General features: G+C 38.2%; 1 protein-coding gene across 9 annotated transcripts in view; it reads right to left on the bottom strand.

Annotated features, from left to right (window-relative positions):
* Positions 1-23,783, bottom strand: part of LEF1 (lymphoid enhancer binding factor 1) — a 117,013-nt gene that overhangs the window by 67,717 nt on the left and 25,513 nt on the right. The gene's annotated exons all lie outside the window — the stretch shown is intronic.

The raw sequence follows: 23,783 nt of genomic DNA, 5'->3' as shown, positions 1-23,783 counted from the left end.
CAGGTCGCTTCCAGGCCTTGCTGCACACAATTCACATGCACACATCCTCTTTTCTTTGAAAGGTTAAAACTTTTTCGTCTGAAAGACAATTTGGTTTCTTTCTTTAAAAAAAAAAAAAAAAGAACAGCTTTTGTTTCTCCTTACTAGAATTCTCTGCGTATGTAAAACATTTAGAAAATCCAAGTAAAAGTCAAATAAAAACTACCTGACACTGCCACCCAGAAAAACACTTTGACACAGAGATAAAGCTCTTCCCCTCCCTTTTCTCTATTGGTTTCACACACATACATGTAAAAACCAGGACTGTGATGGATGTTTTGCAATCTAGTCTTTTACTCAGTATATTGTAAACAGAATCCCTTAGTATGTTTTAGGACACCATTTTTAATGGTGGCACCTCTTGTGCCATCATTAACCACTCATTAACATCTTTGACAAGACTTGACCTCCACCATCCTATTCTCACCTTATATATCTTATATATCCCAGAAGAAAGCAAAAGCATAGTTAAAGCTTTTTGATGGTGACCTCCACACAAGAATCCTCCCTTAAGTTTCTCCCCAGCTCAGGTGGGCCCCAGTACTCAGAAAGCAGCTTCCAGAAAAGCCTCTGTTTGTAGGGGTTGGTGCTCGGCAGGACCAGACCAGGGACAGACCAGGGAAGGGCAGCTATTAGCCAGCTGAGTGTCGCTGTGCCAGGAATGCCTGACCTTTCCCAGGGCTTTGATCTAGCAGCCTCCCGCTGGGAGCTCACTGGCCAGGGCTGCTGGGGGGTGGGGGCGGGGAGGAAGAGGAGGCAAGGATGCTGGGAGTGTCATGGACCCTCCACTGGGCAGTTTGCCAACCTCCTAAACCAGGCTCAGAATGTCCAGCGGGAAGAGTTCCTTGGAGCTCACCCACCAACCCCACATTGTAGAGATAAGAGAACCAAGGCTCTAGAAGATAACAGGACTTAATTAGTACTTGGGAAATACAACTTAATATTAGCGAAGATAACAGTGACAATTACTATTACTACCATTTGGAGCATTAACTCTGCACCAAGTACTGTGCTAAACAAATGTTTAATCCCAATGACAGCCCTTTGAGATTGCTATAATTATCCCCATTTTAGGAGAGGGGAATGGTGAGTCTCGGAAAGGCGAAATGAGTTCCCTAAGATTCCAGAGCTGGTACACGATAGAGGTAGGAGTGAGATTCATATCTGACACCACTGGACAGGCTCCCTCCAAGCATATGGGAGGAGCGATGATTATTTCTGCTGCACTGTTTGTTTCAAAGATGAGCTTATTCATCTCTCTCATCATCATTTTTCAAATCCACATTTCTTCATTGGTTAAACAATGACATAAGAATACTCAACAGATCTGTTGGCAGTCAACCTCCATATTTTTCATATACTGGCTCTGAACAGCTCGACTGTGAAGTTTAGGCTAAATGTGATACCAACTACAATGCTATAGATGAACTAGCAAGGAAGGTGAGGTTGATAAAACGGTGTCTCCTATGAACGGCAAATACAAACACATTTCTTCTAATTTCCTCCTAGGCCACTTCAGGATTGGAAAGGCCTCAGGCCAGGGACTCTCCCAAGTACAGAATTACCCTGTTCTTTTAGATGATTATCAGGTACAAGACAAAGATTTCAAATAGTTTGTTTACTTATTTTATTTTTTTAAAGGCAGAGTCTCTTCGCAGAATGACTCATGGTGAGTAACTTAAGCAAACGCTGTGGCAGGAGATGGCCACTGCTGCCTGCTTTAGTGGGTAAACGTGCTGAATCTGTGTCAGTTAATTAGATCAATCTTGACTCATTTACTTTAATGAGACACTGTAACACAACGTTCACCCAACCTGTTCTCTGGGTTTTGTTTCACATACACTGGTTGTTCTGGTCAACTCTGTTCTTGAGCTTCTTGTTGGTTGCAGCAAAAACTTTGTAACTATTTTTTTCCAAACATGTATTTTGGTGTGTGTAGATGACAGCTCTGCATCCTTCTGAGGGAGCTGCCCTTCGCTGTGCATGCTTTGTGACCAAATACACTCAAGTAACTCACACCAAGGAAAGAAACATAAAAATAAAATTTAAAAAGGAGGACTTTACTCAATTTCTTTTGCCTTCTCACCAGATCAACTATGTAGATTATAGATGCAAATTCTGCAGGAAGCTGGGCTTCCTAGTCTTAATTAATTTTTTCACTTTCTGGAATATCATATGAGTAACACGGTAAAATGACTGTTTCCTCTTTCTCACTCCCATCTCCTGATTGTGCCTGTGGAATTCTGAGAGGCCAAGAGAAAAGGTAGTGATCAGCGCCCCGTCTGTAGAGGTGAAGGCCAACACCCACATTCAGGATGAAAGCGCAAACATCAGGTTACCAAAAATCACATACTGAGGAAAAGAGCAAGTCTTTGGGTTCTAAATCCTTTGTTTTTATTAAATGAGAACATTTTCTTTTCTACTTTCATTTAGAAAAGATCATTCTATTTTTGATCTTTGAATCAACACATTGAAATTTTATTTTAATTAGAAAAGGACATGATGGATTCTCATCATAAATTTTCACTTAAGAAATTTCCAAGTCTACTTCAAATATATGATAGGGTTCAGATTTACAGGCTTCAAAATGTTATTTAAACTACAGTCATGTATAAAATGATAAGAAAAATTACCCACACTTAAACATACAAAAAAAAAAAAAGAAAAGCTCAAAGCATTCAATAAAATGTCTTACATCTTGCCAGTGTGGCCTATTTGGGATTATTCTGAATGGTGTGGTACATAACCTAATATTATTAAGTAAGGTAACTTAATAGCATTAAAAAAACAAAAAACAAAAAAACCCCAAGTATGTACCTATGCTTTTGGTAGCATACAGTCTTTCCCATGAAAGGGCTTAAAAGTCTGACTTACTAAACTAGCAGTTCTCAAATTTTCTTGTTTCAGGAGACTTCTACTCTTAAAAATTATTGAGGACCTCAAAGGGCTTTTGTTTATATAGATTATATCTATTAATAATTACCCTACAGAAATTAAAAGTATTTACTTGTTTATAAAAACAACAGCAATGAATTTATTACATGTGACTTTAAATAATATTAGTATGGAAAATAAGTGCTAGTGTTTTACCTTTTCGAAAATCCTTTTAACATATGGCTTAATAGGAAACAGCTGCATTTTCATATCTGCTTCAGCATAAAATGCATGATGGTATCTTGTTTTGATTAAAATAAACGTAGAAAACCTGGCCTCACACAGATATGTAGTGAAAACAGAATTATTTTAATAGCCTTTTTAGATAATTTTGAATATTCTTCTTATACTTGTAGGCTAATGTAGGTATTATACTACATTGGACAAATGATGGTTTCACTTAAGGGTTAGCTGCAAAATGAAATTCGAAACCATATGAGTGAACTTTCCCTACTCTGTCAAATGAAAATCCATTAGTCTATCTTGCACATTGAATAGATTTTTCATCTATGTATGGTAAGTACTGATCATTTTGAGAACATTGGTTTACTTTGTTATTGCAGATCTTCCACATATTAACATATTTCATTATACAATATCAAAATCACATTTTTCAATATCACTAATGATCTCATTAGAAAAGTCTCTATGGATTCAGGCTTCAAGCTTATGGAGAAGGATACAAGACTTTCAAAATTCTAATTTTTTCTTGAAAGTCTGAATTTTATTATTGGTAATAAATGTATATTTTCCTTAGAAAGTGACAGGCTCACTTCACTTAGTTCTGATAAAAAGTCTACCAAAAGTCAAGTCTAAATAGCCATATTTGATCATTAATCATTCTGTAAAGTAAAAAATCACACAGGCATTCTCTTGAGAAAAGAAAACAAATATTATTTTATTAATAATAAAATAACTTTTACTAATTTATCAAGGGACACCAACATTTTTTAACTGAATTCATTATAGTAAAGAATATAATCACTATCAATAGAGTTGGTGTGCTACTGCCTTGATCTGTGCTGCCACCAGTCTTATTCATTGTTACTTTCATAACACTGGTGTGCAAATGTTAACAGTTAAGTGAAGCAGCAAAAAAGAAAAAAAAAAAGGACAATATTATCATGAAAACTATTCTGATCTCATTCTCATAGACTCCCTCAAATGTGTCTCAGGGACCCAGGGGTTCAGAGACTAAACTTTGAGAACCTATCTACCAAACCTGCTAATACAAATCCACTCAACTAAGTTGGTTTCATTTTTGCTCTGAGTGAACAAATAGAGATACCAAAGCACAAACGAAGCATGTCCTAGTATTTTGAGTATTACAGAGTAAACACTTTCCTTTTCTCACCCTCTGGACCAGCTGTTCCCAGTAACCTGGACAACATCTTCCAGTCAAGATTTTGAAAGACTAATCTCTCTCAGAGTCATGAATGACCGCTAGTGGCAAATGGAGGTTATCCCCTCACCTGCACTGTGCTGCAATCACTCCTCACGTCTCAGTCATTCTCTTTGATTCATCACATATTACCACACCTTTATTTACTCTTTCTTGTTTTGCTGTTAGGAGCATTTAAGGCTATAAACTTCTAAGAATCTCTTTGGCTGCATGTTACTGGTTTTCATATGCCAACTTTTAATTACCATTCAGTCCTAAGTATCTTCTTTGACCTTTGAGGCATTTGGAAGAGTTCTCCTTATCGATAGAAGACTAGAAAGTTTTTCTAGTTTTCTTCTAAATTAATATTGGATTGGCCAAAAAGTTCATTCAGGTTTTCCTGTCACACCATTATGGAGAAATGCAAATGAGCATTTTGGCCAACCCAATAACTTTTTGGTGAAAGAATACAGCTGTATGATAACTAACCCTTTGAAATGATTCCTGGCCTATTATTGTATATCACAAAGCAGCTGGATACAACAACCCACATAATTCAGTCAAGTTTGTTAATTGTGTTGTTCAAATATTTTATAGTTTAATTATTTTGAGGAGGAGGAACATCTGGTGATTTTATCAATTATTGAGATATGTTGAAATCCTTTATTGAAAGGTAGATTTGTCCATATTTCCCTGTGTTTCTATCAATTTTTTCTTTATAGATTTTGGAGTTATATTATTAAAAGCATGATAGTTTAGAATTTATCATCCTTTGTCTGATATTATCATATTCTATCAGCTTATTCCGGGGTGGCCTTTACATGTAATAACTTCTACATTAACTTTCATAATTTTCCTTTTTTTTGGTCTCTTCCTATGTATTCTGGAAAATCTCTTTAAATTTCTCTTCCATTTCATTAATTCTCCCTTCAGCTAAGTCCAATCTGCTCTTAAACTCATCCATTTTAATTTTCAGCTTTAAACATTCAACTTTTTCCTTTCTAAAAACTGTTTCTTTTTCAGAGCTGTCATCATATTTCTATAGTCTCTTGATCTTTGCTCATGTTTTTCAATTCCTTTTTAATTTCTTAAACATATTAAACTAAGTGTATAATACTATTTTCTAAAGCTGTACTGTTCCATATATTATAGAAGTCACTAACTATATGGCTACCTACATTAAATTAAAAATTCAGTTTCTCAGTTAAGTGCTCAAGAGTCACATAGATGTAAGGACTACCACCATACTGGATAATACATATAATAATGCTGATTTAAAGACCGTGGTGTCTGATTCCACTGAATCTACTAACTATGGTGCCATGTTTTCTTGTGTGTTATGCTTTTCTTTCTTTACTCTTAGTGCCTATTTCTTTTGTTTATTTATGGAAATTCTTTGAGACCTATTTTAAAGGTAGGGCTTCCAGACAGAATTTGTCTTTGCTTTTGTCTCGTGCAGAAGTTAGGATAAATGACAACGGAAGTAATCGAAACTGTAATTTAACAGTTTCTGAACATATTCATCTCCTTAATTTTTATACTTAGGGGCAAAAAATGAGATGGACAGTGCCATTCATTTACTTCATCATTTGCTGATTTGTGTACATGTGGCTCTATTTTAGAGGCTAATCATATAAAGGTGGCCCCTGTCCTGAAGAATCTGTGCACAGTCTATCTAACAAGAGGAAGCAAGGAGATGTAAACTAACAACTTTCAATACAACGTGTACAATGCTGTGAGGCATGAATTAATAAAAAAAAAAAAAAAAACAATTCTACAGGAGTGATTAAGGCCAACTAGGGCCCAAGAAGGGCCCCTGAGGAGAGATGATGTGTGAGCTGGTAGGAGTTTTCCCTGTGTGGGAGGGGGCACTTTAGCAGAAAGAATAACAAATGGAAACCTGGGTTAGACCCGCCACTGCACTTTGGACACTTCCCATTTGACAGGTTGATTCTCTGGATTACATTTCAGCAGGGCTCCTGAGGTTATTTCAGAGTCCTCCAAATCTGGGGGACTAGTAAGGGAATGAAAGACATCTAAAAACTACCTACTTCATTTATAAAGTTGTATACCTAAGGAAATGCTGACCACAGGAAGCTGGCTATATAAATTGCTGAGGTCAAATCTTGTGAACCTCCAGAGAGAGGGGCTGAAGAGGGATGGAGAAGTCAGGGTAGAGAGAAGCCAGCACAGAGGTTCATTATTTACAATTGCCATTGTACTGGCATACATTTTCTGGTTTCTTCTCCATGCAACTGAAAACCACCCACCAATCTACCTCAGGGACAAGGAGCAGTCTCCTGAACTGGTCTTACAGTATACTTCACGTACTAGAACAGAGCATGTATTGTAGCCACGTCTCATTTAAGCAGAAAATGTACTGGAGTATTTCTGCCACTGTAAGGAATCAGAGATTTTAGGAATATAAATACATAGAGGGAAAAAGGAAGTCACAGACAGCTTATGGATGTATGGAGTATAACTTGTCAAGACAGTAAAGGATGAACAGTGGAAAATGGAAATTTAAAATTTCAAATGTTTGAGGCCAGGCAGAGAGAATGAGGTCAAGGCTGGGTGCCTGTCCTTGCATCCCCTTTTCCGGCACTTTAGACCATGGTCCCGAATCTCCTCTGCAGGGTCCAGGGCTAGACATTTCAATCCCACAAGTCCTATTTCTTTCTCTCTCCAGATACTGAAGGTCTGCTAATGTAACACATGCAGAGTATGTTTTCATAAAATATGACTGTTGGGGGAAAAACAGCAAGTGAATTACATACAGTTCTCAAGAGGGGCAGTAGTCTCAGAAAGAAATATACATGCAAACCTCAGTATAAAAGTGACAATATTCAACGGTTGTGGAGTTCCCACAAAAGGACCTCTTACTAATGGAGAGTCCAGCAGTCAGGACTTTCACAAAGATCTTTAGTTTTGCCCTTCAAAGACAAGTTAGAGGTTCAATAAAAACGACAAAGAAGATAAAACTGGAACAAGAGCTCCTAAACGTCAATATTAACAATATAAGCAAAATTATTTCATTGTCATGGGAAAAAAAACTGTAATCACAAAAGCTTGACAAGAAATCTGTCACTCATAGAAAAGCAAGGTAGGATTCAAATATCAAGGAAAAAAAAAGAGGATGTATTTTTCTTTAAGGATAAATTGATGTGACTGAAAGTAAGGAGTTGGAACATTTTTTGGCCTTTGGAAAGACATTACCTATCTTTTTAATTGAAGTATAGCTGATTTACAATATAATGTCAGCTTTAGGTGTATAGCATAAAGATTCTGTTCTTTTGCAGATTATATTCCATCATGGGTTATTAAAAGATACTGGGCATAATTCTCTGTTATACAACAAATCCTTATAGCTCATCTATTTTATGTATAGTAGTTTGATTCTGTATTCCTAATTCATCCCCTTTAGTAACCATAAATTGTCTAAAATAACTTATTTTAAAGTTGACTTTAAACTGTCCTTTTCTAAATTGTGAAATATTTTTAACTAGAAAATAACTATACAGTTTTAAATATATAACACCCGTTCTTATTGAAAGGCTGTGTGTGTGTACATTAGTCACTCAGTCGTGTCCGACTCTTTGCAACCCCATGGACCGTAGCTGGCCAGGCTCCTCTGTCCATGGGATTCTCCAGGCAAGAATACTGGAGTGGGTAGTTTCCCCCTCTCCAGGGAATTTTCCTAACCGAGGGATTGAACCCCAGCCTTTGCATTGCAGGCAGATTCTTTACTGTCTGAGCCATCAGGGATAAATATCTAAACAGATATGATCACAAAAATGTCAAAAAAAAAATACTTTTGTGTATGTGGGCAAGGACTAGAAAATAGAAAAGATCATAAATAATGAAAGAGCTATTTATTAGGATAGTAAGGCTATGTATGAATCAGTTCATTTGATTTCCTTTGCTGTTGCTTTAAGATATATTAAAAATAAAAGAGGAAAAGAACGCATAAAAACATCTATCATAAATGGTTGTTTGTAGCAATCAAATAAATATCACAGATAAAGTAAATGAAACCTTCCCACACTACGAAATCACAGGCATCACTTTTACTTCAGAAAAGAAGGCCAGGGAAAACCCCAAAGAGCATCCGCTGGGCACCATCTTCACCACTCTCTCTGTCCCATCTTCTGTTTCTGTCCTTTCTCCAATTCCTGACATCATCAAACCTGCTGCTCTCAAGGGCAGAAGAAAGGAATACAGAAAATCCAGTTTCCCTGAACACCTTGCAGGATTTGGGCCACTGAACAGTCTTTCTGACCTTTATATAACTTTGGTCAGTTCCAACCAGCTCACCAGGGACAGAAGAATACTAAATCTTTCCATTCCCAAGAACCAGTGGTCAGTTAGAACGTTCCCTTTGCCTCCAGCATTATAAGAACACTGGAATTCCAAAGAAAATTATAATTTTGGAGGAAAGAGTATCTCTGAATCATAGTTTCTCTAAGCTTCAGAGTCATAATTTTTTTTTGTTTTTGGTAAGGAGTAGGTTAGAAACTCAAACCATGTATAGACTGCATGAATGTTGAATGCTTTGTTCTCAAAAACATGGTCATTCAAGGATAAAGGAGAGGCAGAAGAAGAGAGAACAACCCAAGTGAAATAACTCTTCTCAGATTCCGAGGAAATTTCAGATATAGAACAAAAATCCTGCCCTGGGTATTTCATTTAAAAAACAAATGACAAAGCTATCTTTGGCAGTTCTTCTCACTCTTCATAAGTCTATCCGACAACAAAATGTTTCCAGTTAATTCAGGGTCATATCTTGGTATCTGAATTTTTTTTAATGAAGTTAGAAATATACTATTTTATCTTATATTATCAAAAGCTAGTTGCAAATATCCTAGATAAAGAACGTTATATCAATATTGTTGTTGTTCATTCGTGTCTGACTCTTTGTGACCCCAGGGACTCTAGCCCACCAGGCTCCACTGTCCATGGGATTCTCCAGGCAACAATACTGGAGTGGGTTGCCAGTTCCTTCTCCAGGGGATATTCCCGACCCAGGGATTGAACCCGGGGATCTGCATTGCAGGAAGACTCTTTATCTTCTGAGCCACCTGGGAAGCCCCGATATCAATATTACTAGGGTATAATCCTAGGAATCACCTTGTGTATTCTTTGAACAATTTTCTTAGCCTGACTGAAGTACCAATAATAAATGGTAACAACTTAGGAAAGAAACACTGTCCTCTTAAACCATGTAATGGGTAGCAGTGCTATTCAAAGTGAATAGTCACTGAGGTAGTCAATAGTGATTCTATTTTTCATTTCTTTTTTCCATAACATCATCACTACCAAGATCACTTTAAAATACTTCCTTCACTTCTCTTTGCATTCCAGGATGAGTTGAAATAGCCCTTCAAATCCCTCCCTTCATACAAGAACTTTTAGATCAGCAGCTGGAATTTAGTTTAAAAAAAGAGGAATGACAGCCTGTAACACAGGTGACCAGAACCAATGATTAAGAACGCTTATATGATTCTCTTTAAAAGAAGCCATTAAGAGCTTGACAGATAACTATCTACCTGGATAACGTTGATGAGATCCTTAAAGGCACAAGAAGGCTCTCTATGTTGACAGTCCTATGATGCAGTGTTATTAGCCTATGATTACATTATTAACTGTTTACAGTTCATCAAAAGGCTTTCTAGTTAATTTGCTATGAAGTGAAAATAACATGTTCTCTTCCCTACTTCCCAAGTTGCTTCCTGGAGCTTAGGCTCGTCCTTAACCAACAAAGAAAAAAAAATGAGTAAGGTACACATTTTTTTGTGTTAAACAGGATGAAACTATTACATGGTGGTGGAAGGTGCTGTATAGAAACAGTTTTTTCTAACTTAAACCACTCAAAAGTACGTAGGCAATGCCTACATGATTATGCAAGAGGCATCACAAAAACACACTTCCATATATCACTAGACATAGTTTCAGCCAAAAGAAAGGCATCTGGAAGCACTGTCAACTCTTGAGCAACAATATCAAAGTCAGTCTCCACAAACTGCCTGGATGATCTAAGAGGAGGTTATGGAAAACCTACTCGTGAGCCCCTATTTTCCGTAGCTTTCTGGCACAAGCCAATTCATGCTATTTGTCAGCAGTATGGCTTTTGTGAGGCATGGGCTCTTTGAGAACATAAAATAAAAATTCAGAGTTTCTGACAGGCTGAAAATCAGACAAAATTCTGCCTTTGGGCAGCTGACCATATAGTGTAAAGCATATTTTATAATAAAAAGCTTAAAATGTAAAAAGTTCTCAGTAAAACGTTTAGTGGTGTGTTGTTTAGGGTACGCTGATTAAACAAAGGGATTTTTTTTTTTTTTTTTTTGCAAATCACACAAGAAATCAAGACTATTTCTTTGTAGTTCGGCAAGTGCAACTAACACGATGTTAGGATTTAGGTCAACTTGGAGGGAGATTGCAAATACAAGTTCAAAGTTTCTACTGATTACCTGGATGAGGATCTAATTAGGCAATGGGGTTGAGAAAGTCAGGAATCCAAAATATTGCAGGACTCAACTGACATGCCTATTTGAGCAAGATGAAATTTAACATGGATAATTATGTTAAGGCACTTGGGTCCAACATTGATTTCACATCCAAAAGCATGTGAAACATGTAGTATAGTATTCTGGCCCATATATTGCCTTGGTTCTCTCTTGTCAGTGCTATATCCCCACTGACAATCTAGAGACAACTGCTTTCCCAGTGGGCAGATAACTGTTCCTTCCTCCGAGCCAGGAATACTAGCCCATCTGTACCCCAAAGTCCTACCTGTCCTAAAAGCACACTCTTCCCAATGAGCCTCTTCTCCGTGTCCCAGTTACAATTCCTTTACTCCCCCCATACTCTCCCTTCTGTATTTGAGTTTCATTTATAGCCCCTTTGAAATAGCTACTCCCCAGAGAATAACCTGGGCCTAGACTGCAGGCACCATGGGCCCCCCAGGTGTTTTTGTCATGGCAATTCAGTGCTGCCTACTGAATTAGCATGCACCAGAATCACCTGGAGGGCTTAATAAAACATGGGGTTCGGGACCCCATCTTATTATAGAGTTCTCAGCAGACCTGAGACGGGAACGGAAATTTGCTTTTTTCTAAGAAACTCCCAGGGGATGGTGATGCTGCTGATCCCCAGATCCCACTGTGAGAACGTCTGGGTCAAATCAACGTCATGAAACAGTAGTTTATCATATAACTTTTATTTAGAATTTAAACTTTACAATGACTATCACATTCTGAGTACTCATGAGACATAAGTAATAAATGTAAAGCAATTATGAGCTTCTCTGTCATTAGGTGCTGGCACTCTGGCATGCAGGGTTGGAAGACTTTATAGGTCCAGTTTCCTACTCATAAAACTCCCTTGACAACATTTTTAAGACATGGTTGCACAGCCCCTCCCCACCGCTGCCACGAATGACCTCAGTGCTAGAGATGTCATCATGCTGGAAAATAATCCCAGTTTACTGCCAAGTATATGAGAAAGTCTTCCCTAAGCTAGACTGGTATTCTTCTAAAATTTCTATTTACCCTTTGGTACAGGTCCACAATCTATCTAAAACCCTTGGGATCATATGTTTTATAACTCAATTTTTCTGATTTTAGAAAAGTAAAATGGGACACACACTACATATCATGTACGTCCTCAGTGGGGTCCAGGGCAATGCTCTATAATCAAACATGTTTTTATTTGTGCAGTGAGGCATATGAATATTCACACTCAGTAGAATAAAGATTATAAATAACTTCATATCAATTAACAGTCAGATTTACCAAATTTACCAAAACACTCAATTTGTAGGTATTTTTCAATTCCAAATTTATGAATAAAGGACTGTGGACTTGTATAATTTTGTCCTTTATAATTACACAAGGTAAGTCTACTTCCTTTTCCATATTCCTCAACTACCTGAAGACTGCTATCACACCGCTCCTTCCTACCCACTGTATCTCCTCCTATGCCACCTTTCTTCCAAATTATCAACTGATAAATTAATCCAGTGTAATGAAAGAGGCCTAGGTAACAAGTCACCCACTCATCCAAAGTTCTTTATTTAAGGTTCAAATGTGCAGTAATACAGAGCACCAGAGGAACAGTCAAAAGCAGCCCTCAATCCTAGAAAAGAGAAGACTTGTGAAACTGATGGGGAGACAATGAATCAGTTAATCCAAGACATAAGGATGGAGGATTAAACTTTATGATTCCATAGCCAAAGCAATCTTGAGAAAGAAGAAAGGAACTGGAGGAATCAACCTGCCTGACTTCAGACTATACTACAAAGCTATAGTCATCAAGACAGTGTGGTACTGGCACAAAGACAGAAATATAGATCAATGGAACAAAATAGAAAGCCCAGAGATAAATCCACACCTATGAACATCTTACCTTTGACAAAGGAGGCAAAAATATACAAGAGAAAAGACATAAGAAAAGAATATACAGAGAAAAGACAATCTCTTTAACAAGTGATGCTGGGAAAACTGATCAACCGCCTGTAAAAGAATGAAACAAGAACACTTTCTAACACCATACACAAAAATAAACTCAAAATGGATTAAAGATCTAAATTAAGACCAGAAACTATAAAACTCCTAGAGGAAAATAGAGGCAGAACACTCTGACACAAATCACAACAAGATCCTCTATGACCCACCTCCCAGAGGAATGGAAATAAAAGCAAAAATAAACAAATGGGACCTAATTAAACTTAAAAGCTTTTGCACAATGAAGGAAACTATAAGCAAGGTGAAAAGACAGCCTTCAGAATGGAAGAAAATAATAGCAAATGAAATAACTGAAGAATTAATCTTCAAAATATAAACAAGCAGTTCATGCAGCTCAATACCAGGGGGAAAAAAAGACCCAATCAAAAAATGGGCCGAAGAACTAAACAGACATTTCTCCAAAGAAGATTTACAGATGGCTAACAAACATGAAAAGATGCTCAGCATCACTCATTCTCAGAGAAATGCAAATCAAAACCACAATGAGGTACCATCTCACGCCAGTCAGAATGGCTGGCATCAAAAAGTCTACAAATAAATGCTGGAGAGGGTGTGGAGAAAAGGGAACCCTCTAACACTGTTGGTGGGAATGCAAACTAGTACAGCCACTATGGAGAACAGTGTGGAGATTCCTTAAAAAACTGGAAATAGAACTGCCATACAACCCATCAATCCCACTGCTGACCAGGAAACACGGAGGAAACCAGAATTGAAAGAGACACGTGTACTCCAATGTTCATCGCAGGACTGTTTATAATAGCCAGGACATGGAAGCAACCAGATGTCCATCAGCAGATGAATGGATAAGAAAGCTGTGGTACATATACACACTGGAGTATTACTCAGCTATTTAAAAAAGAACACATTTGAGGCAGATAAACCTGGAGCCTATTATACAGAGTGAAGTAAGTCGGAAAGAAAAATATCAATACAGTATATTAACGCATATATATGGAATTTAGAAAGATGGTAACAACAACCCTATATGCAAGCTAGCAAAAGAGACACAGATATAAAGAACAGACTTTTGGACTCTGTGGGATAAGGTGACAGTGGGATGATCTGAGAGAATAGCATTGAAACAGGTATATTACCATATGTGAAACAGATGACCAGCCCAGGTTCGATGCATGAAGCAGGGCACTCAAAGCTGGTGCACTGGGACAACCCAGAGGGATCGGATGAGAAGGGAGGTGTGGGGAGGGTTCAGGATGGGGGACACATGTACACCCGTGGCTGATTCATGTCAATGTATGGCAAAAACCACCACAGTATTGTAAAGTAATTAGCCTCCAATTAAATTAATTAAAAAGAAAAACTTTATGATTCCAATGCACAGGAAAAAAAGAGAACTAATCTTTGCTGACCACTATTATGTGCCAAGCACTGTGTTTGATAGTTGACATACATGATCTTCAGTCTTCACAACTGTTCTATCAAGTGGTATCATCACTTTACATATAAGGAAATTAACATCTTGAGAAGTTAACTGCTCAAGGTCACACAGCAAGCCAAAACTAAAACTAGGATTCTTACCTGATTCCTAAGTCCAAGCAAGATCCTTCCAAAATACCCAAAGGGTACTGATGAATGGCTTGGTATGTCTGTTCTTAGCCCTGTCTCCATATACAATTTTAATCAATGACTTAAAGAAAAAGAAGATGCTTGCCTTTCAAATTCCAATAGGACAAGAAAATAGCAAATGTAAAAAACACTATCACTGAATCCAAAATGACCCCAAACGGCTAGAAATGACTAAGTAACACTGAAAAGAGAGGCTTTAATATGGATTAATATGATGGGTCCCTATACCAACATGTTGGAAGAAGAGAGTAATTTTAGTTGCCCCAAATTAACTTTGAGTCCAGATGTCAAGAAATGACTAAAACCTATGGTTGCATTGCTGTTCACTGTTCAGTTGCTAAGTCATGTCCAGGGACTGCAGCACATCAGGCTTCCCTGTCCTTCACTATCTCCCAGAGTTTGCTCAAACTCACATCCATTGAATGGGTGATGTCACCCAACCATCTCATTCTCTGTAGCCCTCTTCCCCTCCTGCTTTCAATCTTTTCCAGCATCAGGGTTTTTCCAATGAGCTGGCTCTTTGCAACAGGTGGCCAAACTATTGGAGCTTCAGCATTAGTCCTTCCAGTGAATATTTCAGGGTTGATTTCCTTTAGGATTGACTGGTTTGATCTCCCTGCTGCCTAAGGGACTCTTCAAGAGTCTTCCCCAGCATCACAGTTCAAATTCATCAATTCTTCAGTGCTCAGCCTTCTTTATGGGCCAACTCTTATATACGTACATGACTACTGGAAAAACCATAGCTTTCACTATACGGAACTTTGTTGGTAAAGTGATGTCTCTGCTTTTTAATATTGCTGTAAAGGTTTGTCACAGCTTTTCTTCCAAGGAGCAAGTGTCTTTTAATTCCAAGGGTGCAATCACCATCTGCAGTGATTTTGGAGCCCAAGAAAATAAAATCTGTCACTGTTTCCACTTTTCCCCCATCTATTTGCCATGAAGTGATGGGACTAGATGCCACGAACTTAAGTTTTTTGAATGCTGAGTTTCAAGCCAACTTTTTCACTCTCCTCTTTCACCCTCATCAAGAGGCTCTTCAGTTCCTCTTTGCTTTCGGCCATTAGAGTGGTATCATTTGCATATTTGAGGTTGCTGATATTTCTACCAGCGTGATTCCAGCTTTTGATTCATCTGGCCCAGAATTTTGCATAATGTACTATGAATATAAGTTAAATAAGCAGGGTGACAACATACAGCCTTGATGTATTCCTTTCCCAGTTCTGAACCAGTCCGTTGTTCCATGCCAGTTCTGTTGCTTCTTGACGGCATTCAGGTTTCTCAGGAGGCAGTTGAGGTGGTCTAGTATTTCTACCTCTTTAAGAATTTTCTACAGTTTGTTGTGATCCACACAGTTAAAAGGCTTTAGCATAGCCAATGACACAGAAGTAGATTATTTTCCTGGAATTCTCTTGCTTTTTCTATGATCCCACAGATGTTGGCAATTTGATCTCTGGTCCTTCTGCCCTTTCTAAATTCAGTTTGTACATCTGGAAGTTCTTGGTTCACGTACTGCTGAAGCCTAGCTTGAAGGATTTTGAGTATTGCTAGCATGTGAAATGAGTACAATTGTACAGTAGTTTGAACATTCTTTGGCATTGCCTTTCTTTGGGATTGTAATGAAAACTTTTCTAATCCTGTGGCTACTGCTGAGTTTTCCAAATTAATGGCTGCATTAATAGAACTCTAATGCCTAGAATGAAGAACCCCACATACCAGCTCTATGCTGCAGTGGTCAGACCCAATCTGAAGCACTGAGGCATTAAAACCTCAAGCCTTTATTGAACCAGAACAAAGCATGTAACAAGGAGGGGGGCCAGAACAGCAATAGTTCTAAAAGCAGAGGCTTAGAGGAACAGAGAATGTTCAGCCTGAAAATGGGGAAAAGAGTGAGAGGAAGGCAAATGACAGTGGTCTCAAATACACACGCAAGAGTGATTTCATTTATCTTCAGTGATGGCCCTAAAAGGTAGGTGCCTCTCCCTGTGGGGGTGAGAAATGGCGGGATAGTGAGAGATGATGGAGTTACTCTTGCAGAGGGCTGGCCTCACCGGGGGAGAGGCATAAAACTCGTCTACCAGCCAGAACGTTAGACCATCCTACCTCTAAGGTGCCCCCATCCCCGGCGTCTGGGTTAAGGCACAGATTAGGGGCCTGAGGCAGCAGCACCCCTGCTTTGTCTGTAAAGAACCTCTAACAGTGGGAATTGGGAGCAAGTAGGTCAGCTGAGTGACACTTCAATGGGCTGCCAGCAGGGGAGAGATTTTTAGGCAAGCAGAGACTTGTAGGCCTCCTCAAGCCCTATAGTGTAGGTAATTATCCACTCTGAATCCTTCAGGGGCTAACCCCACTTGGAGCCTCCCACTCACACCACAGGCTGGCTCCAAAAAAATCTCTTCTTTTTGGCTTCATCACTGCCCTCCACCCCGCTACCCAAATGTACATCAAATGGTATGTGCGATTAAGTACATCCTTTTAAAATTCCTTAGGTTGACTTCCTCCTTACCATTCATAAAGAAAATCAATTACTAAGTTATTAGACTAATAGGCCAACTGAACAAAAACCCGTCTCATTTTACCTGAAAGCAGTAGCCACTCATAGGAAGGTGATGATGTGGAGTGAAAAGCAAATCTTTCAAAGGTTAAAATTCAGGTAGGAAAACAGAACAAAACACGGCAGACAAGAAAAAAAGAAACACCTCTGAATTTAAATGCAAAATGATTTCCAGAAGATGGCATTAAAAACTCTAAAATTATAAGGCATAGTTTATCTTTTCTAAGACGCACAGGAAAACACTACGTGCCCAAGCTCTTTGAAGAACTCTTACCTTTTAAATTTCAACGTCATGTGGACTGAGCATTTTCTACAATTTATAAATTATCTTTCTATTATGTCTGCTTCGTCCTTCTACTATATATATCCCCCCAAACTTTCAATACTTCAGTTGCACTGGCTATTCAACCAAATATTCCAAAATCAAAGCATTAATCTCGATAGAAATACGTATGCTAAACTGCCAGTTCAATACTTCTAATGAAATAACGCACATCTCCTTAACTTCCTTTTTTATTTATTTTTTTTAAACTTTAGGTGCCTATGTTGCATAGTAACATTCCAACTCTGGAAAACCCACTCAAATCTGGAAAGCAACACACAGGGTCAAATGCAAAAGTCTGCCTTTTAGAAGTCTTATAACAGCAAAGCTAGAGGCAAGATTTACATGTTTCACAAAACTCGCTTTTTAATTCTTAGCAAGCCTGAAGCAGTCATATAAAATCATTTAGGGTCATGTGCCCTCCAGTAAGATTTGTCGTTTTCTTTCAAAAGCATAAATGTTTGTGATTGTTTACCCTGCTATGCTTGTAAGATTTTGAAAGAATGTTCTAACTCCGAATAGCCAAGAGTAAAACAGGAGATACTGGCCAATAACTTTTGTGAAGTCACTACATAAGTACATAATCACTGAAAATTAAATGAATGCAATTAAGAGCTCTGAGTGTTCCTTTAAAATTCTGAGTTGACTAAAACATCATTTTTTTGTACACCTTTAGTATATACAATTTTAATTTGTCAATTATACCTCAAACAAATTGGAAAAAAAATTGAGAGATTGTTCCTTTCTGCTAAGGATAAACCTATTTACTCACACACTAAGTTTGTTTGACTTGTCAAAATTTCAGAGGTTTTATTTCAAATATTTTAAAACTTATGTTAATTAACATTAATTAAAATACACTTTGGTGCCCTTCTCCCGAATCATTATTCTTCTAACAGCACAGAATTTTGAAGCTAAAAGGAGTCAAATTGTTACATAAGTTAACTTCAATGGTTTTTACGAAAACAACACAAATCACTGAAAATGGAGATTTCCTATTAAAACAGAGTGTCCAAGTAATGTTTTAAATATCATATGGGTATCTTCACACTGCAACTGAGATTTAAAATTCTGGAGTTTGTCTGTGATAAAGCTGCCCTCAAAGACCTGAAAGGAGGAAGGTGAAGCCTCGTGATGATGGCTGGCTTGATGGTGGGAGGCCGCGAGTGCCGGCAGGCAAGGAGCAGGCTGAACGGAGGAAGGACAGATAGTCGTTTCTATGCTGCCCAGACTCTGCTTGTAGCCGGGAGGATTTACAGTCATCCAGTCACCGGAATCCTATTTGTTTCATCCACCAAATCCCTAAATATTATAAACTTTACATCTTTAACCCATTTTTCACTTGTATCTCAAAATATTTGAATATGGCTCTCCTTTTCACCACTCTAAATGCAAGTGAATGCTATATGCATAGACTCTGTAGAAGAACTTAACACCATCCTATGGAATATATCCAACTAACAAATATAGGATGTGAAAATATAACATTCATGTGGTTAAATTTTTTTCCTTTGAAAGAGATAAGCTATTTCCTTTAGCATACTAAAAAGGCTAGGAAAATGTGAATTACGATTGTTTCCTCAACTCCAAATTATGAAACCTAAGAGTTAAACAAAATATTAACCATATATTTTCTCCCATGATTATGCAGTTCTTAGGATCATTACAACAAAACCCCTCATTATTGCATCTTCAATAGACATTCAAGCTTAGATGAAACATGCTGGACTCCACACTTCCCTCCACAGCCGGGGGTCTACTCTGGGAGTAGGTCATAAAGAAATTCAAATATCAAAAGTGCATAAATGATAAAAACATCTCAACAATGAGCAGCAAACTGCAAAGAATGTTTTGACTGAGTGAGGAACTCAAGAACCACTAACATAGTACCTAAATGTCACCAATGCTTTGCATCTGCATTACCTTTACAGAGTCCCCACAGCAGTTACTACTATTACTCCCATTATACAGATAAGGAAAAGAAGGGCTAAAACATTTCAAGTAGCTTGCTTAAGGTCACAACCATGATATGGTGGAGCTGGGATTCGAGTGCAGGCAATCTAACTCATCAGCTTGAAACACTGCATTACATGTACATGTATTTGTATGTGTGTGTATACACACACACAGGGGAAGATGCCTGACAATTTACCTAGCATGTACATTTCTACATAAAAGGGGCTTAGGGACAGCAATCTAGTTGGAAGAAGGGATTAGAGGTTCTAGCTTGAAGAATGCTTTCACTTAGCATAGGTGTTTATCTGGGGAGGCTGAGGATATCGCTGGAGATTAGCGGGTACAGTCCACCCCTACACCCTTGCCCCTCCTAATCCCTTGGAGCTGCTACTGCCAGTGTGAGAGTAAAAGCTCTGAGCTCAGTATTTAGGGCTGGGATGTCAGGAATTTAGAGGTTCTCCCAGCTGGGACAGACCAGACTTTGCTAGAGCACAGTACGCATGCGTTGCATGTACATACATCCTGACCCATTTTCCTCCAGTCTTCTTTCTTTCCTCGCATGTAAACGTGAAGACACTTACAACAACATCTGCTAAGTAGTCTGGAAGGATGACAAGATGGGATTAAGGATAGGAAATGGAAGAGAGAGACTAGAGTAGAAATGTAAGCCAAATCTAGCCTGAAGGAGAGTCAGAGGACAAAGGCCTAAAAATATAGACTGCAATTCTCGACGATAGCTTAATTATAAGAGACTAAAAAGAAACTTCACTTTTTCCTCTCAGGGCCTACAGCACATACTCGCTAGTCTCAACGTTTATAATAACGTACATTCATTAAATAGTTCAAGAAAATTGTAAGCCTTAGATGTGTGGAAATGGCTCTGCCATTTTTCTGCTCATTAACTCTATACTAGGAAATAAAAGTTGCAACCCGCAGTGTGTGGCTGTTTTCCATTTGAGTTTATTTAATTTTCACAACAGTGAGTCATCTGAACTATGCAAATGAAAGCTATGATGATTGTACTCAAGTGATTACAGTTTATATATAGAACATGTTTCTTTAAATAGCAGGGCATCCAGTTCTATAAAGCCAAACTATCTTTTTCTCTCTTGAGATATAGAGACTTAGTGCCCTGCAAGGGACAGGTCAGGCTCTACGGTGGTTAAGGCGCTGAACGTGGTGGCTCCCTGGGCAGAAGCTCAGGGGCGCTATCACTGAGGAAGTAAAGGGAAGCCAAGGGGAAGGTAAAAAGAGAATCTGAGCTGCCATTTATTAAAGACCTTTAGGGAAGTTAATGAAGGAACTGGTTTCAGAAATGTTTACAGCTATAAAATTGGTGAGCAAATAGGTTCAGTTTTCTATAATACCTAAAAATATAAGCCTTTTAGACTCTAACTTGGGTTCATAAAAATACGTACTGGCTTGTATATCAAAATGCTGGCCAAACGGCTTCAGAAAGATAGTTAAAGTTAATCTCCAAAAATATCTGACATTACCCACAAAAAACAGAGGGAAAACACAGATTTCTTACCTCAAAAAGAATTCATGGGGGCTTTCCAGCTCTCCTTAGTAATTTGGCTTGAAGAAAGAATACACACTGTAGAGATCTGCCTTACTTTTCATGTAAATCTACAGCTTTCAATAAACATTAAAAAAAAAAAAAAAAGAAACCTTCTCAATTTATATTCAAAATATCAAGGGATTATTGAAACCCCTAATTTGCTGTTGAAGTCTGTGGCAAGTTTTATACCTTGAGTGAAAAGCAGTCTAATTCCTATGTGGTTATATTTAAAGGGGGAGAGGGTGGGAAGCAACCGTATAAAAGCCAATGCTCCAGGCAGCCCTGGAGCAAGCAGACTGGATCCAGTTTGAAAAGAACTGGCAACCCTAAAACTTTTTGATAAGATAAAAATTCATTGATGTTGGCTCACACGAGGCCCACTTCAACTCTGCACTTGTCCTCTGAGTTTCCTTGGCATATCTACTCCTTTCCTCTATCTGCTTTAGCATAACTTTATTTTTCTCTTTTATCTTTTGATAACTGCACCCAGGGACCGGAGGGGATTGATTTTTTGTTTTGACTTATTGTTTGAAGATCTGTAACTCAAAGCAGCTCTCACGCCTCTGATGTCTAAGCTGGAGCAGCATGAAAGGTAAACCCAGGCCTGGGTAGCAAGCTGAGCAGCAGCAATACCGTTTTATAATCAGCCATCTAGGTTTTCGTCTTATTTTTTGCCTTTTCCCGCCCTTTAGCTGGGCTAGCTGGCAAAGTGTGAAGTTAATCCTAAGCTTTTGTTAGGTGACAAGAGCAAGTTAAAATAAAAATAAATGCCTCGACAGCTTTGCATGTCAGGGCTCTGAGATTAAATATACTTCTACTTAAAGCAGAAAGCTATTTCCTACCTAGAAAAAAGGCCCTGTTTTTACTCACAATGAAAGGAAACTTCCAACACATTTCAGAAGCCTGCTTTAGAAAAATAACATGTGAAAACAAGGGAAGACAGAACAACTGACAAAATCATTTTCCCAAAGGGTTTAAATTAAGACGAAAAAAACAAAAGGCTTTTTTTGAGGCAAATTACCAAATTCAAAACAAAAATGTTCCTCAAACTAGAACATGTTTAAAGTCAGGCTCACATATACTAGGTTAGGAACTTAGTTGTGTTTTCAGAGTTTGGTGTCAGCAGTATAAATTCCAAATTAGCAAATGTAATAACCCAAAGTTTACTTTCTCTTTTCCAGCCTAATTCTCAAATTATTAGGATGACTTTTGTCTTAATTCAGCTAATATCACATTCACATGCCAGTATACATTCATATAAATACCCACAAGAGTTTCTGAGGGTCTGTTCCCTGAAGTTGTTCGGCTTGCTAAAATATGGTTACATATGCAAACATTATCTCCCAATTGTAACCTCATTTTCTGCTCTGCTGGACAGCGTGACCAGCATTTGTCATCGTGCCTCCCCCGCCTGCCACATCATTCATATGTCTGTAATTGTCATAGAGATGTGGCATGTCAGCAGGACTCCAGTGTTCTCTGCTCCCTGTCTCCACACAGTCACTCAGGTAACAAACCCGTAATCTCGTCCTGTTTTCATGATGGTTGAATTACACATAATTGTTTCTGCACAGTGATTGATTTCTGCCTGAATAGAGACCTCTGCCTTTTTTCAATGCAAGCGAGTGGCAGCCAAGTCTCTCCATCTAGGAGGAGGCAGCAGCCTTTGAAGAGATCAAAGCCAAGGCCGCAAGCAGTTGTGCGCCCTGGGAATATGGAAAGCCTTTATGCTCTCAACCCCATTTCCAGCACCATGTTGGATTGCAGCTGCATTGCAGTCTGCCAGCATTCTTAATGCTTTTAGTATTGACTCTGACATCACCGAGAGCTGTTTTAAAGTAACAAAAGCCGAAAGATGACTTATTTTCACAACTCTGTAATTGGAACATGCAAAGATGGGGGTGGGGAATCAAGAATGAAGGGGAGGGAAGTACATTTGCTTTTAATTTAAAGCAGCACAAAAGAAAGCCCAGCCCAAAAAAAAAAAAAAAAATTTATATAAGTTTCCACAAATGAAAAACATGTTTTTCATATGGAAAAACCAGCAGGGGCATTTTTATAACTCAGACCACACAAAATGAACTGATGGCTAAATACACACTTCTTCCAGCCTAAAGAGTAAAATGAAAATGATGGGGTAAGTGATTCCAATTGGGAAAGGGACCCTAACGTGCATTGGGTCTAAAGACTTTGCAGACACCTGATGCAAGCAAGGTGAACCTTGCAGCTTAAGAACTGCCTCCTCCCCACTCCCGTTTATATCCAGGAGAGCTAAAATTTGCATCAGTGATAAATTACACGTTCATCTGGGAAACTGTAAATGCGTAATTCTTTACTACTAAGAGAAGAAAAACAGAAAGTCAGAGGAAGTTTTTCAGTTCTGGCTCCAGATACACAAACACACATCAGTCTGCCATGATTACACCTTGACATTTCAATCAAAACCTGAAGCCACCAAACGGCAGAAAAATTCTTAAGGATATAGCAACCAAAACGTATCAACACTAATATTCTAAGCTTTCTTATGCTGGCAAATAAGAGTGAAGGTATTTCTGATTTTTTTTAAAAAATTAAGGCATTTTGGAAACTTACTAAGCACACTGTGGGAATATCCATTACCACATTTAAAATCAACACAGAAAACAAGCAACTCAACCATAAATCATTATACTATATCTCCAGAGTTACACACAGTGTTATGCATGTCCAGTAATCTCTCCTCATTGGCTACCAAAAAACCCCCTTGTCTTCCAATACTTAAATTTCTGCTTTTGAAAATATCTGCCCCCATTTATATCTATAAAGAAGCTCCAAACGTAATACAGGATGAGACTTTAGGATAGAGAAAATGGAAAAGCAGAACTTTTACAAACCTTACAAAAATGAATTCATCTCCTTTATTAAAGCCCCCTTCTCAAAAAGATTTAATA

The sequence above is a fragment of the Bos indicus genome, chromosome 6 (assembly GCF_029378745.1).
Source record: "Bos indicus isolate NIAB-ARS_2022 breed Sahiwal x Tharparkar chromosome 6, NIAB-ARS_B.indTharparkar_mat_pri_1.0, whole genome shotgun sequence".
Classification (NCBI taxonomy): Eukaryota; Metazoa; Chordata; class Mammalia; order Artiodactyla; family Bovidae; genus Bos; species Bos indicus.
Note: the sequence above shows the minus strand (reverse complement) of the source record. Positions and strands in the feature narration are given on the sequence as shown.